General features: G+C 37.3%; 1 protein-coding gene across 1 annotated transcript in view; it reads left to right on the forward strand.

Moving 5' to 3' along the window:
* Positions 1-3,190: 3,190 nt before the first annotated feature.
* The window catches only part of LOC148948248 (uncharacterized), a 35,530-nt gene continuing 25,596 nt past the window's right edge, over positions 3,191-13,124 (forward strand). Inside the window, exon 1 of the mRNA XM_089094706.1 lies at positions 3,191-3,231. The gene's annotated coding sequence lies outside the window, so the exon portion shown is untranslated. The remainder of the gene's footprint in view (positions 3,232-13,124) is intronic.

The following is a 13,124-nucleotide window of genomic DNA, read 5'->3' on the forward strand; positions in this document are numbered from 1 at the left end:
TAAGCTCAAAAACTCTAAACTTTTAACCAAAACTAAACCAAGCTAAAGCTCTATGCTAAGTCTCCAAGGTAAAACTTCAAACTCTTACCTATAACTAAGTTGTGGGTGAAAAGGATGGGTACTTCAATTTGTAAAATGGGTTTAGGACGGTCACTAAGAAAAGAACTTGTTCTGAAATGCCTTTTGAAAAGTATTGTTTGGTGTTGGGCATTCAAAAACCTCTAAAGTAAACTTGTGGGTGAAAAAGATGGGAACTTCAACTTGTAAAATGGGTTTAGGATGGACATTATGAAAAGAATTGTTCTGAAATGCCCTTTGAAAAGTATTGATGGGTGTTGGAGCATTCAAAAAGCTGTAAAGTAAAGTTGTGGGTGTAAAGGATGGGTACTTCAACTTGTAAAATGGGCTTAGGAGGGACATTGAGAAAATAAATTTTTCTTAAAATATATAAAAACGCAATCAAAAGTATTAAAATGGGGGGCTCAGGGGTCTTGGGGGGGCGGGGGGCCCTTTGGAAGCCCGGGGGACCTTTGGGGACCGGAGGCTTAATTCGGGACTGGGGTAGGGGGATCGGAGCCCTTTGGGGTTGGGGTTGGGGGATTGGAGCCCTTTGGGGTTGGGGTAGAGGACCTCACGACACTGTTCAAATGGAACTTGTGCATTATAACGACCATAGAGTTTCACCCTCAAATCTCTTCTAAAACCTCTTCTAAAATCATCTTTTAAAATGTCTCTAACTGTTTCGCCGAAATAATTCCCTAAAATTTCTAAAACGGTTTCGCCCAAATAACCCCTAAACGTAATTTCAGCGTGTTCCATTTATTTTTGGCATCCCTGCGCTGTCACATTTGAAATTACTAAGAAACCCTTTCCCGCGCTAATCACTTCATCTCTAAGATCAAAACATTCGCCCAGAAACAATTCTCTTGGAAGAACTTCAAAGACATTAATGAACTTCCGGAAACAATTCTCCTTGGAAATACATCAAAGACATTAATAGACTTCGCATGGAAACAATTCTTGACAAATCAATCAACCTTGACATCACCTATCAGACATTAATCAATTTCTCGGAAACAATTCTCCTTTCATGACAAATCAATCAACCTTGACATCACCTGTCAGACATTAATCAAGTTCTCGGAAACGTGTTCTCCCTGGGGATTCCATGCCCATAATTGGTGTGGGATTGGGACTGACATCACAGGTGTTCTCCCTAGGGACTCTATTCCCAAAACTGGTGTGCTGATAGGAGATACATTCTTTTGATTACACGTCATCCTGTTTCCTATTCCTGGATCTTAACATTCGCCCCGAGCGTGCACTTGGCCAAAACATCAACATATCATCAACAAAACATCAACATCCCATATACGGTGTAGGGTCAGAACCTTTAGGGTCATTTCTACTGGCATCTTTTAGGTTTTCACCAAATTAGGGACCAGGGGTGTTCCTAGGATTGGTGATGCCCAGGAATGAATTAATTACAGCGCCCTACCGCCACCTAAAATTTTATTGAAATATATTTCAAAAAAAACTGAAAACCGTTAAAAACGGGGGCCGGTTCCTAGCCGGGGTACCCCCCCCCCCCCCAGCCTGGAGCCCTGGGAAATTGACTCGGTTGTCCCTCCTCTTTGAATGACTCTGAATGAGACGGATATTCTCTTTTTCTTCATTAGGCTGATTTTCTCGGATGATTTGCTTTGTTTAAGAATTTATTTTTATTTAAAACTTCTAAAAAACTGACAAAAAATAGCATACAAGAGAAAAAGACGACCAAATAGATAAAAATCACATCTTAATAAACTTCCAAAATCTGGCCAAATTTATAATCATAGAAAAGACGTCGAAAATCCCTAGCACAGTAGATATGTTGCCTTTATAAATTAAATCGGCAAATGAGATTTAGCAAAAATATTAAACTATGTTTACTTGAAAGAAAAAAAAACCTGGTCGCCACCCCTGACTAAATTAATAGGTTAAAAACATTTAAGCTACTTAGGTAATCAAAGTTTAAATATGGCAACAGGCCAACGACACCCATGCATTATGAATTAAGGCGATTTTTTGATTTGCAAGTTTAGCTGAAGTCTGTTGACTTATCAGCTTTAATCTCGTCCCAACTTTAGCCTAAAGGGTTGTCACTACTATGTAACTCACTACTATTAGAAATTTTTACCTCTCCCCTAATTAAATTATTATAAATTGAATTCATTCTAAATTCCTATGATTTCCATGGATAAAAGTTACACGGAACAGGTTATTTTTGGAGTGTGGAAAAATGATTAGAAATTAGTTTTTTTTTCAAATGAAAGTATGCGAAGGAGAGTTTTTTGAGGCTAAATCGTCCGCAAGACATTTTACGGTGGGAAAGGGAATTTTCAGCAAGGATGAAATTGTCCGGAGGGAATTTTGCAGGAGGTGTATTTTACATGGAAGGAATTTTCCAAGGAGGAGTTTTTCGTGAGGGAAGGGGATTTTTCATGCGGAGTGAGTCAAATTTACCGGTATTTTATTTGAAAAACGATAACAAATTAAATAACAAAACATTTTTCTTTTAAACAGAAACTAAGGAGCAAACTTAAAACCCAACATGAACAGAAATTGTTTCGTTTCTGATGGGGTTATTCCCTCCTCTATACTTTCCTTTTTACGCCAAAGATTGGCTGTTTCTCCGAATTTTCTAAGATGGACTCCTGAAACACAAGGGCCGTTCGATTAGAATAGGAAGCTTCTTTAAAAGTGTTAACAACTTTAGCGTGAAGAGTAAGGTATTGAGAAGGAGAGCACCTCCTTACAAGGCCGTACCCAGAATTTTTCTTGGAGGGGGTTTTACTCCAAAATTTCGGGGGGGGGGGTACACAAAAAAAAACTCAAAAAACGCATAAAAAATTTGTTTATATTCCTTTTTGTTTTGTTTTTACGAGTCAGACAAACATTTCGAGCGCGGGGGGGGGGGTCAAACCCCCTACCCCCCCCCCGCTGGTTACGGCCTTGCCTCCGTCATATATGGAATAATTTCTGTTCCTTTTGATTTTTAACGGTGATCTTTACTTTCAATTGAAAATAACTTTTTTATCTAATTGGAGAAAATGTTCTTCAAATACTTATATATATATATACGACTAACGACGGAAGAAAATGATTTTTGTGTATTCATTCAATTGATTCAGTCGACTTCAGTTAGTGATCTGATTAATACAGAGGGAAATTTGTCGACTATAATATAAAGTAAGTATTTTCACAATATAATTGGGTATATAAATAGTGGTATATATAATAAAATAGTACATTTAGTCATAATATTAACAATTTCTATGTATAAAAAATTAAACAGTTATTTAATAGTCGACCAAATAGACAAATTTATTAACAAAAAACAATGAAAAACTGAAAAAAAAACGGACAGTGGGTGTTAGAAAAAAATATTTAGGGCGGGGGGGGGGTCTCCCTCGATCCGCCAGTGTTGTGTGAGGCACACGTTTGAGTGAACTGTCATTGAACTCTCTCCGAAAAAATTTTAGTGAATAACCAGGAAGTTCAGTATTTTGTGAATGACCCAAAAGTGTTTCTACTGATGACGATCGCTGTATATGTGATCGAAATATCGAAACTTTTGTACCTGTTTTCACTGTCTAAATAAATAGATTTATCCCCATTTTAACATTTATTTGGCCGTCATAGAAAGGCAGTGTGGTCTGACAAAGGATACTTCATTTAAGGTGTTATATCAGAAAAAAATCTCTCGCGAAAAATTCCATATTTTTACTTATCAGACTTAAAGCTCTTGCTCGGCAGCGTCGCCAGCGTAGAGGAAACCAGTCGTCTGCGCCGTTACTCGTCTCCAGGGTGGCCTGTTTTGGGCGAGGGTAGGAGCTCTGCTGTGGTCAACGTCCCACCCTGTGAGTCGATAGCGGATGATAAAAATTCTTCATGGAGAATTTCTACCGCAGAAAATTTCCCCCTCCCAAAGACAAATTCCCCAGACAATTCCATCGCAGATGCAAATTTTCCCAGGATAATCCCTCTCCCTAACATCTCAATGTGTAAAATTGAGTCGACAAAGAGAACATAAGAATTTCGGGAAAGGCCATAAAATCCCTCAAAATGGCATTGGACCGTCATGTACAGTGCATTATGGCACTCCTCCTTTTAACATTTATTCATTCAAGATCATTATAGCCCCCCCCCCCCTCAACAACATTGAATTTTTTTACAGGGGAAGCATTAATGTATGTCCATTTTCCCTCTCCCTCCCCCCCAGGGGGATCGCCTCTACCCCGGGGTATCCGAATGGTGAGAAAGTGCTAATTTGCAAGGAAAATAACAAATAAAAAGCCAGGATTAAGTTCCAAAACATATCCTGTCATGTTATTTGGAACTGATATGAAATCTAACAACAACAATCAGTTTTCAGTGTAGTATATTTAGTCTGTAGTCCAATTGACCACAGAGAGATGCGTTGGAAAATACCAAGACCATACGGATTTGCTTCTCCCAACAAGAACACTAGTAAAACATCGTACGCAATCCCCAAAACCGCTGTATTTTTTATCTGTATTTAAAGAAAATTATGTTATAATCATTTGTATCGTTCGCAATTGAAGAGCTTGTTAAATTTGTTTCTCGATTTTAACCTAAGAATATATGAATCAAATGATATTTATTTTTTTACATATTTAATTATGGTGCTAGGGTGCTAGAATAGGTTTCAAAATTAATGTCAAGAAGACTAAGTTGCTAAGGCTAGGACTAAGAAAAGATAAAACGTGACGGTGAGTAACGAAAATCCACCATGTGGATAGCTTCACTAACCTTGGTAGTATTATTATTAAAGAAGGTGAGTGGAATGAGGATATTAAAAGTAGAATAACCAAGGACCAGGCTGTTTTTTCACAGTTGAAAAATTTTTTGGAAGAATAGAAATATAAGTCTGTGAACCAAGATTAGAATATTTGAAACTACAATGATGACAGTGGTCAAATATAGATCTGAAGCATGGGTATTCCAAAAAACGAAGTAGACTTCCTTGATGTTTTCCAGAGCTACGGATTGTTTTGGGTACTTGACTAGCTGACCGTATCTCAAACAGTAGGCTCTACGAAAAGTGTTGTTCAAACAGTCTGTCTAGGGCTATAATGAGAGAAAGTTTATGATGGCTAAAGTTAGTTCTACGGATGAAGAATGACAAATTGCCAAAAATTACCCTTTTCGGTCAACCATCTAGGGCTTAACAGAAACCTGGTCGTCCTCGGTGGAGGTAGGAGGATATCACAAGTAAACATATAAAGGGAAATCGGAACTTCCTGGGAGGGTGTAAAAAGGATGCTTTGAATAGATTTGGAAGGAGGAGAAGGAGCGTACGTAGCTGTGGTATCCTTAAATGGCTTGGTGCTGCGGTGAGTTGTTTTTAGTAGTAGTAGCTGTATATTTAATAATTCGAGACAGAGTTATTTTTTTTAATTTGAGGCAGTTCTTTTTTTTATGTTTAATAATTCGAGACATAATTAGATCTGAGTAATTTGATTAAAAAAATAAATCAATATATTTAGGAAGAAGGTATTTGAGACAAAATTTCGTTTAGAGGTGTCCTATCATAATACTGACAAGGATAGTGCGATACACTCCTCAGTTGACTGTTGGACATGGTGTAATTTCAGACCGTTCTTAAAAAGCCTTTTACTGGGATCTTTAGCGGCTACGATCAAAATAAGAACATACTTTAATTTGAAAACAATCAATATCTTTCAGAAGACTGTGTCTGTTGTAAAATTCAAATTTGCCAATTCTGAAGGTTGAAGCTCTAGAAAACAAAATTTCTAGGTTTAGGCAATGTCAATTAGATTCTAATGAGAATTATGTCCATTGATTTTTATACAGCTAGCTATATGCTAAGCTAGCTGTATGGTTACTCAGTTAATGCAGGGCCATATAAAAGCAACTTGACCAAATAATGCATCTCTGTAAAATGGTGCGACAAAAGGGGGCGTGGTTTACCCTAGTAGAGTTGCCATTCCCTCAAAATGTGAACCAAGTTCATATCAGGTTCTGGTCTTTTGATAGCATGGCATGGCATGGCCTGATGGCTTGGGCAAGGGGAACTTTAGCCCTACTCTTCTTAGTGGTATTTTCTGCTTGTTTTGGGTTTGACTTTGTTTTCCATTGTAATTTCTTTTTGTTTTGGATTTGATTTTCATATTGAGAGTCATTTATGGTTGTTTTACCCGGAAAAACTATTTGACCTTATTTCTACTCATCTTGAGGTTAATGTCGCTGATCACTTTTCTTTGAAAAACTTTTTTCGAAAAAAATTTGTTTTAAACTAATTTTTGTTCGTTTTTAATTGACAGTCTTTTCGATTGGTTAAGAAAAGATTGTCTCAAATCATTTTGGCTTTTCCCAATATAAATCCAGATTTTGCCTTACTATTTGAATTGGCTTAGTTCCTGAGTGCCCACTCAGCGCTGGGTCCCGTGTCATTGCATCCACGACGGAGCGCCAACCGCACGGAACACCCACCGCATGGAACGACTACTGAAAGGAGTCACCACCGCTCAGAGTCTTCATTCATGGAGCGTCCACGATACGGAGCGTCCACTATACGGAATGTCCACAAACGGAGCATCCGCGCTACGGAGCGTTCCACAAAAGAGTAGAAAACCACAGGCGGTAGTATTTATTAGCCCAGCTTTGATTTCAAAAAGAGGACTAGGTTTACGAGAAGGGGAATCCACAGATACTTGACATATTACATTACAAACATAAAACACGTTTCCCAGAGAAAGCGGAAAAATCCGCAAGAAAATATGCTCAGATTTCCGCATCCGATCCGATCGAAATCGCGCTGCAAATCTGCGGGGAGCGTAGAAAAAATGAGGGGATCAAATTGCCCTCCAATTTTTTGGTCACTTAAAAAAGTCACTAGAACTTTTAATTTCCGTTCGAATGACACCTTTCACAATATTTTAGGACTGGTTAGATGTGATTGCAATAAACTGGCGAAATGGGCAAATAATACCTGGGTTATTATGGATGGCCTTACGGCTTTAAACATACTTATTCATTTAAATTAATTTTTATATCTACAAATTAGCTGTTTATAGTCAACCAGAATCGAAATTGAGCACGGAATTTCATAATTTCCTTTTTGCCACTCCCGACAAAGATGCCGCTGCTAAAATAATTGCACGCTTCCATTCTGTATGACACAAAAACTTAAACCTCTAAAAATAAGCAGAAAGTAAGTAGATAAGTAAATTTAATATTTGGAAGTAGAATAGTCCAAAATTAAGTATCCTGCCACCAAAATAAGTAGAAGTGGAAACCCTGAGACCTATGTCGAATCTTTGCTAAGTTCTCTTAGCTATGGTTGAAAGTATCTTCTAAAAAAAAATGTGGACCCTCCGAATGGGAACGCTATTGTCGACGCTCCGTGACAGCCTGTGATGAGTGGATACTACGTATAGTGGGCACTCATTGCGGTGGGCGCTCCGAGCGGTGGTGCTCCGAGCGGTGGGCGCTCCGTCGTAGACGCAGTGACAAGGGACACTCTGGGGGTGAGCACTCAGGAAGCAACCCTTTATATGTTGGATAAAATTTTTTAATATTTTTAATACTTTTACTGTAATACTAGTAGGAACCCATCTATTCATTCGAACGGAAGTCCATATATGGGCACTGAATAGACTTAATGTCCTTGGTAAAAGCCTGGACAAGATTTAACGTCCTTGGTAAAAAATTGGGACGAAATTTAATGTCCTTGTTAAAATTTTTATTTCTAGACCAATCAGATGCTAAAAAATAAGACAACTAAAAGAAGATTTTCAAATTTTGAAACCTTAATTTTCGCGAGGAGGGTATTTTCCAGTTAAGGGGTTTCTGTGGGTGGGAGGAGTGGTATTTTCCTTGGGGGAGGGGGTTAAACGCCTAGACACGTAGAAAGTGACAGGGCGAAGGGAACCTTCATTAACAGACAAAAAAAGGAGAAATAAATCTGGCTTTAAGATTTTATAACGTCCAATTTTTTAGTTTTTGTGAAAACAAAACAGAGCTTTTTTATTAATCATCATAACAGTCATTTACATAAAGACTTTAAAAAGCGAAAAATTCTAACAAGATTGAGCATGTAAAGATTCTAACTTGTATTTTTCCCAATGTAAGTACGGTGGTTGAGTTGCCTGCAGGTTCAGTTACACGAGGGTTCAGTTGCACAGTGGTTCAGGTGCACGGTGGTTCAGTTGCACGTTGGTTCAGTAGCACGGGGGTTCAGTTACACGGGGGTTTCAGTTACACGGGGGTTAATTTTCACTTTACTGAAAAAAAACACAAATGAATGTGCATTGTCAGTTTAATATAATTATATTGATATTTAGTAATCAAAATCTTAATATTATTTGATTTATTAAAGCTAAAAAAGTAAAAAATTTATATTTTTTTTTCAGTAAAGTGCAAATTATGTTCTGGCCTTGGGAAGGCATAGGGGTTTGAGCCCAACTTATGTTAATTTCTGCTCGTTTTGAGTTTGACTCGGCTATTTATTGTAATTTGTGTTCGTTTTGAGTTTCATTTATTTATCGATGCTGATTTGCGGTAGTTTCACGCTTTGTAGATTATTTGAGTTTATTTTTTATCATTTTTTGTTTAATGGAGTTCTTTACTTTTCTTTGAAAAACTTTTTTTGTGAAAAAAATTTTTTCGATTAATTAATGAAAAAGGTATCTTTTCCAATGATGGAAACAACCGAAAGTGCACTTTATGGGAATGTGCTATCAAGTCAAATTTATAAAAAGCTATTAGATATAAATATAAGTTTTTAAATGACCCCTTAAACAGCTCTCTTTTGTTACGGTAGCCTTCTAGTTTCTCCTAGTCAGTAGGTGATTTATAAAGTCCTGCCTTCATTATGGCTTTTTCAGGGGAAGTCGGCCGAGTAAAAACAGCTTTTTGCTCAACGAAAAACACACCTTTCTGAAAAACATGTATAGTTTTGTGAAGTATGGATGATGAACTTTATGTTATAGACTGAAAGTTTTTCGTAGCTGTCAAGGTTGTTTGCAGTTTTTCTATAGGTGTCTTATCTCCCCTAGATTGGTGATAATTAGAAACTACATTAAAAATAAGTTTTTCAACTGAAACTACGGACTGCCATTAAAACTTAAAACGAACATACATTATTCCGTATAAATACCATATAATTATATTGAGATAGAGAGGGAGCGTGTGTAGCTCTGTTGGCCTCAGGCGGCTTGATGCTTCGGTGAGTTTTTGGTAGTAGTAGTAGTATTCATGGTACAAACCAAAGAGACTGCTTTGACAAGATCGCAAGAAAAAAAGTTGGATTTTTATCCTTTAAATTTAAGAAGGATTTTAAAATACAAAGAATAAAGTATATTATTTATCATATTTGCTGAATATCATTCATATTATCTGATATGCGTTAATGGTTTAACAAGGCTTTTTCTTTTTCCACTTGAAAAGGAGACGTCATATTCTGATTAAACTTTGGACTTCGATGTACTTACTTAAGACGCCTTCGTCTTCTCATAGACAGCGCAATTGCTCAGCCTAAGTAAAGAACAATGTTGGCACAATTTCTCATTTTTTTTTGGGGGGGGGGGGATAGGCCAGGGCACTTCGTATAAAAAAAGTTGTCAGAGAAACTTCAAAAAGGGCTCAGTCGAGGGGAAATGGGAATGGCTAGGTCCCTTTTTAATTGTCGAAAGTGATAAGAAGGCAATTAACACCCCTTCCACACCCACCATATCCCCAGACACCTCCAATCAAAATTTTAATATAGCCATTTTGTTCAGCGTAGTTGATTTCTAGATAGAAATTATGTTTTTGAGGAAGACACTCCCCCACAGCCCTCAGGATAAGGGTTATAAGTTAGGCCCTGGGGGCATATAAGGTTTTCATAGAAAGATATTTCGTAGAAAATTCAAAAGTGGCTCCTTCGATTGGAAATTAAAATAACTTGTTCCTTGTTTAATAGTTGAAAGTGATTTGAAGACAACTAACAGTCTTTCCACGCCCAACAGTTATCCACACACATCCAATTACCATGTGGAGATAGCCACTTTGTTCAACGTAGTTTAAAGTTATGGAAATTAGGTCTTTGAGGATATACCCCCCCCCCTCAGAACCCTCAGGGCAAGGGTTATAAGTTAAACCCTGGGGGCATATAAGGTTTTTACTGAAAGCTTTGTCGTATAAACTTGAAAAAGTGCTAGTGCCCTTTTTAATAGTTTAAAGTGATTGGAGGTCAACTTACCACCCTCTCACGCCCACCTTTTCCCCAAACACAAAATCAAAATTTCTAGATATTCATTTTGTTCAGCGTAGTTGAAAGTTTTTGAGATCAGGTCTTTAAGGATCTTAGGTCTTTAAGGACGCCCACAGCCCTCAGGGCAAGGGTTGTAAGTTATGCCCTGGGGGCATAAGAAGTTTTATAGAAAGTATTTTCGTAGAGACTTCAAACAGGGCTCATTCGATTGGAACCTGAAAGGGCTGATGCGCTTTTCAATAGTCAAATGTGATTGGAGGGCAATTAGCTACCCTCTCAATCTCAATATTTCCCTACAAACATCAAATCAAAATTTTGAGATAACCATTTTGTTCAACGTAGATAAAGGTTCTGGACATTAGGTCTTTGAGGATGACTCTCCCCCCAGAGCCCTCAGGGCTCTGGTTGTAAGCATTGTCCTTCGAGCATATAAGGTTTTCTTATAAAATGTTGTCTTATAAACTTTAAAACAGGCTCATTCAATTGTACCTTGATAGGGCTAGTGCCCTTTTTAATAGGATAGTCAAAGCTCACTGGACGGAAACTCACCCCCCTTTCACGCCCACCATTTAGCCACACACCTCTAATCAAAGTTTTTATCTAGCTAGTTATTTCACCGCTGTTTAAATTTCTGTATAACACTTATTTTAGGCTGATCAACCCCCCCCCCCCTCCCACACCCCTCAGGGCCAGGGATGTACGTTGTGTCTGGGGGGCATATAAGGTATATTTGTACTTTACTGAAAAATATCCTTTTAAATGTTTTCACTTATAACTTTAAGAACACAAAAATTAATTAAGATTTTAAGGAATAAATATCAGCAAATGTATATTAAACTGACATTTGAATTTTTTTTCAGTAAAGTACAAATTATATTCTGGCTTTTACAAAGCATAGGCATTAGAACCCTACTAAGATTAATTTCTACTCATTTTGAGTTTGACTTATTTTAATTTCTGTTCGTTTTGGGTTTCGTTTATTAATTAATACTGATTTGTGGTAGTTGTGTGCTTGGTAGATCATTTGATTCTATTTTTGTTCATTTTTGGTTTAATAGATTTTCTTACTTTTTTTTCAAAAGCTTATGTTGTGCCAAAAATTTTTTTTGATTAATCTCTAAAAAGGAAACCCCTTAACCAACCGTCACCCAAGACGCAACGAGTAGGAAGACCTGAACTGGTGTTGCTCAGTTATGTTGATTATGAGGTACATGAGCTGTTTTGCACGCTATTTTATTGCAAATTTTAGCAAGCCAAGTTTTTGCTTCATATTATTATTTAAACTGTCTTGTTCAGAAACCGTTGGCAGTTGGAATTCAACGATTCGGTTTTGGCATCTCTTAAGCTGTCACCAAATTGGGCATGGGTTTGTTTTGAGCATTGTAAATATGTTGATAATGGGACCAGGGGTGTTCCTAGGATTGCTGATGCCCAGGAATGAATTAATTACAGCGCCCTCCCTCCTCCGAAAATGTAAGTGAAAGAGAAGTCGAAACAAAATGAAAAACGTGATCAAAGCGGGCAGCTTCCTAGCCGCGGTGCCCCCCCCCCCCCAGCCTGGAGCCCTGGGAACGTGACTCGGTTGTCCCTCCTCTTTGAATGACTCTGAATGAGACGGATATTCTCTTTTTCTTCATTAGGATGATTTTGTCGGATGATTTGCTTTGTTTAAGAATTGATTTTTATTTAAAACTTCTAAAAAACTGACAATAAATAGCATACAAGAGAAAAAAAAACTAACAAATAGATAAAAATCACATCTTAATAAACTTCCAAAATCTGGCCAAACTTACAATCAGAGAAAAGACGTCAAAAATCCCTAGCACAGTAGATATGTTGCCTTTATAAATTAAGATCGGCAAATGAGATCCAGCAAAAATAGGAAACTATGTTTACTTGAAAGAAAAAAACCTGGTCGCCACCCCTGATTAAATTAATATTTTAAAAACATTTAAGCTACTTAGGTAATCAAAGTTAAAATATGGCAACAGGCCAACGACACCCATGCATTATGAATTAAGGGGATTTTTTAATTTGCAAATTTAGCTGACGTCTGTTGACTTGTTAGCTTTAATTCCGTCCCAACTTGAGCCTAAAGGGTTGTCACTACTATTTAACTCACTACTATTAGAAATTTTTACCTCTTCCCTAATTAAATTATTATAAATTGAATTCATTCTAAATTCCTATTATTTCCATGGATAAAAGTTACACGGACCAGGTTATTTTTGGAGTGTGTAAAAATGATTAGAAATTAGTTTTTTTTTTCAAATGAAAGTATGCGAAGGAGAGTTTTTTGAGGCTAAATCGTCCTCAAGACATTTTACGGTGGGAAAGGGAATTTTCAGCAAGGATGAAATTGTCCGGAGGGAATTTTGCAGGAGGTGTATTTTACATGGAAGGAATTTTCCAAGGAGGAGTTTTTCGTGAGGGAAGGGGATTTTTCACTCGGAGTGAGTCATATTTACCGGTATTATTTGAAAAACGATAACAAATTAAATAGCAAAACATTTTTCTTTTAAACGGAAACTAAGGAGCAAACTTAAAACCCAACATCAACAGAAATTGTTTCGTTTCTGATGGGGTTATTCCCTTCTCTATATTTTCTTTTTTACGCTAAAAATTGGCTGTTTCTCCCAATTTTCTTAGTATGGACGCCTGAAAAACACGGGCCGTTCGATTAGAATAGGAAGCTTCTTTAAAAGTGTTATCAACTTTAGCGTGAAGAGTAATGTATTGAGAAGGAGAGCACCTTCTTCCGAAGCTGTTCCAAGAATTTTTCTCGGAGGGGGTTTTACTCAAAAATATTCGGGGGCGGGGGTACACAAAAAAAACTCAAAAA

This window comes from Artemia sp. Qi Xiang Cuo, chromosome 9, assembly GCF_049724085.1.
Source record: "Artemia sp. Qi Xiang Cuo chromosome 9, ASM4972408v1, whole genome shotgun sequence".
Lineage (NCBI taxonomy): Eukaryota > Metazoa > Arthropoda > Branchiopoda > Anostraca > Artemiidae > Artemia > Artemia sp. Qi Xiang Cuo.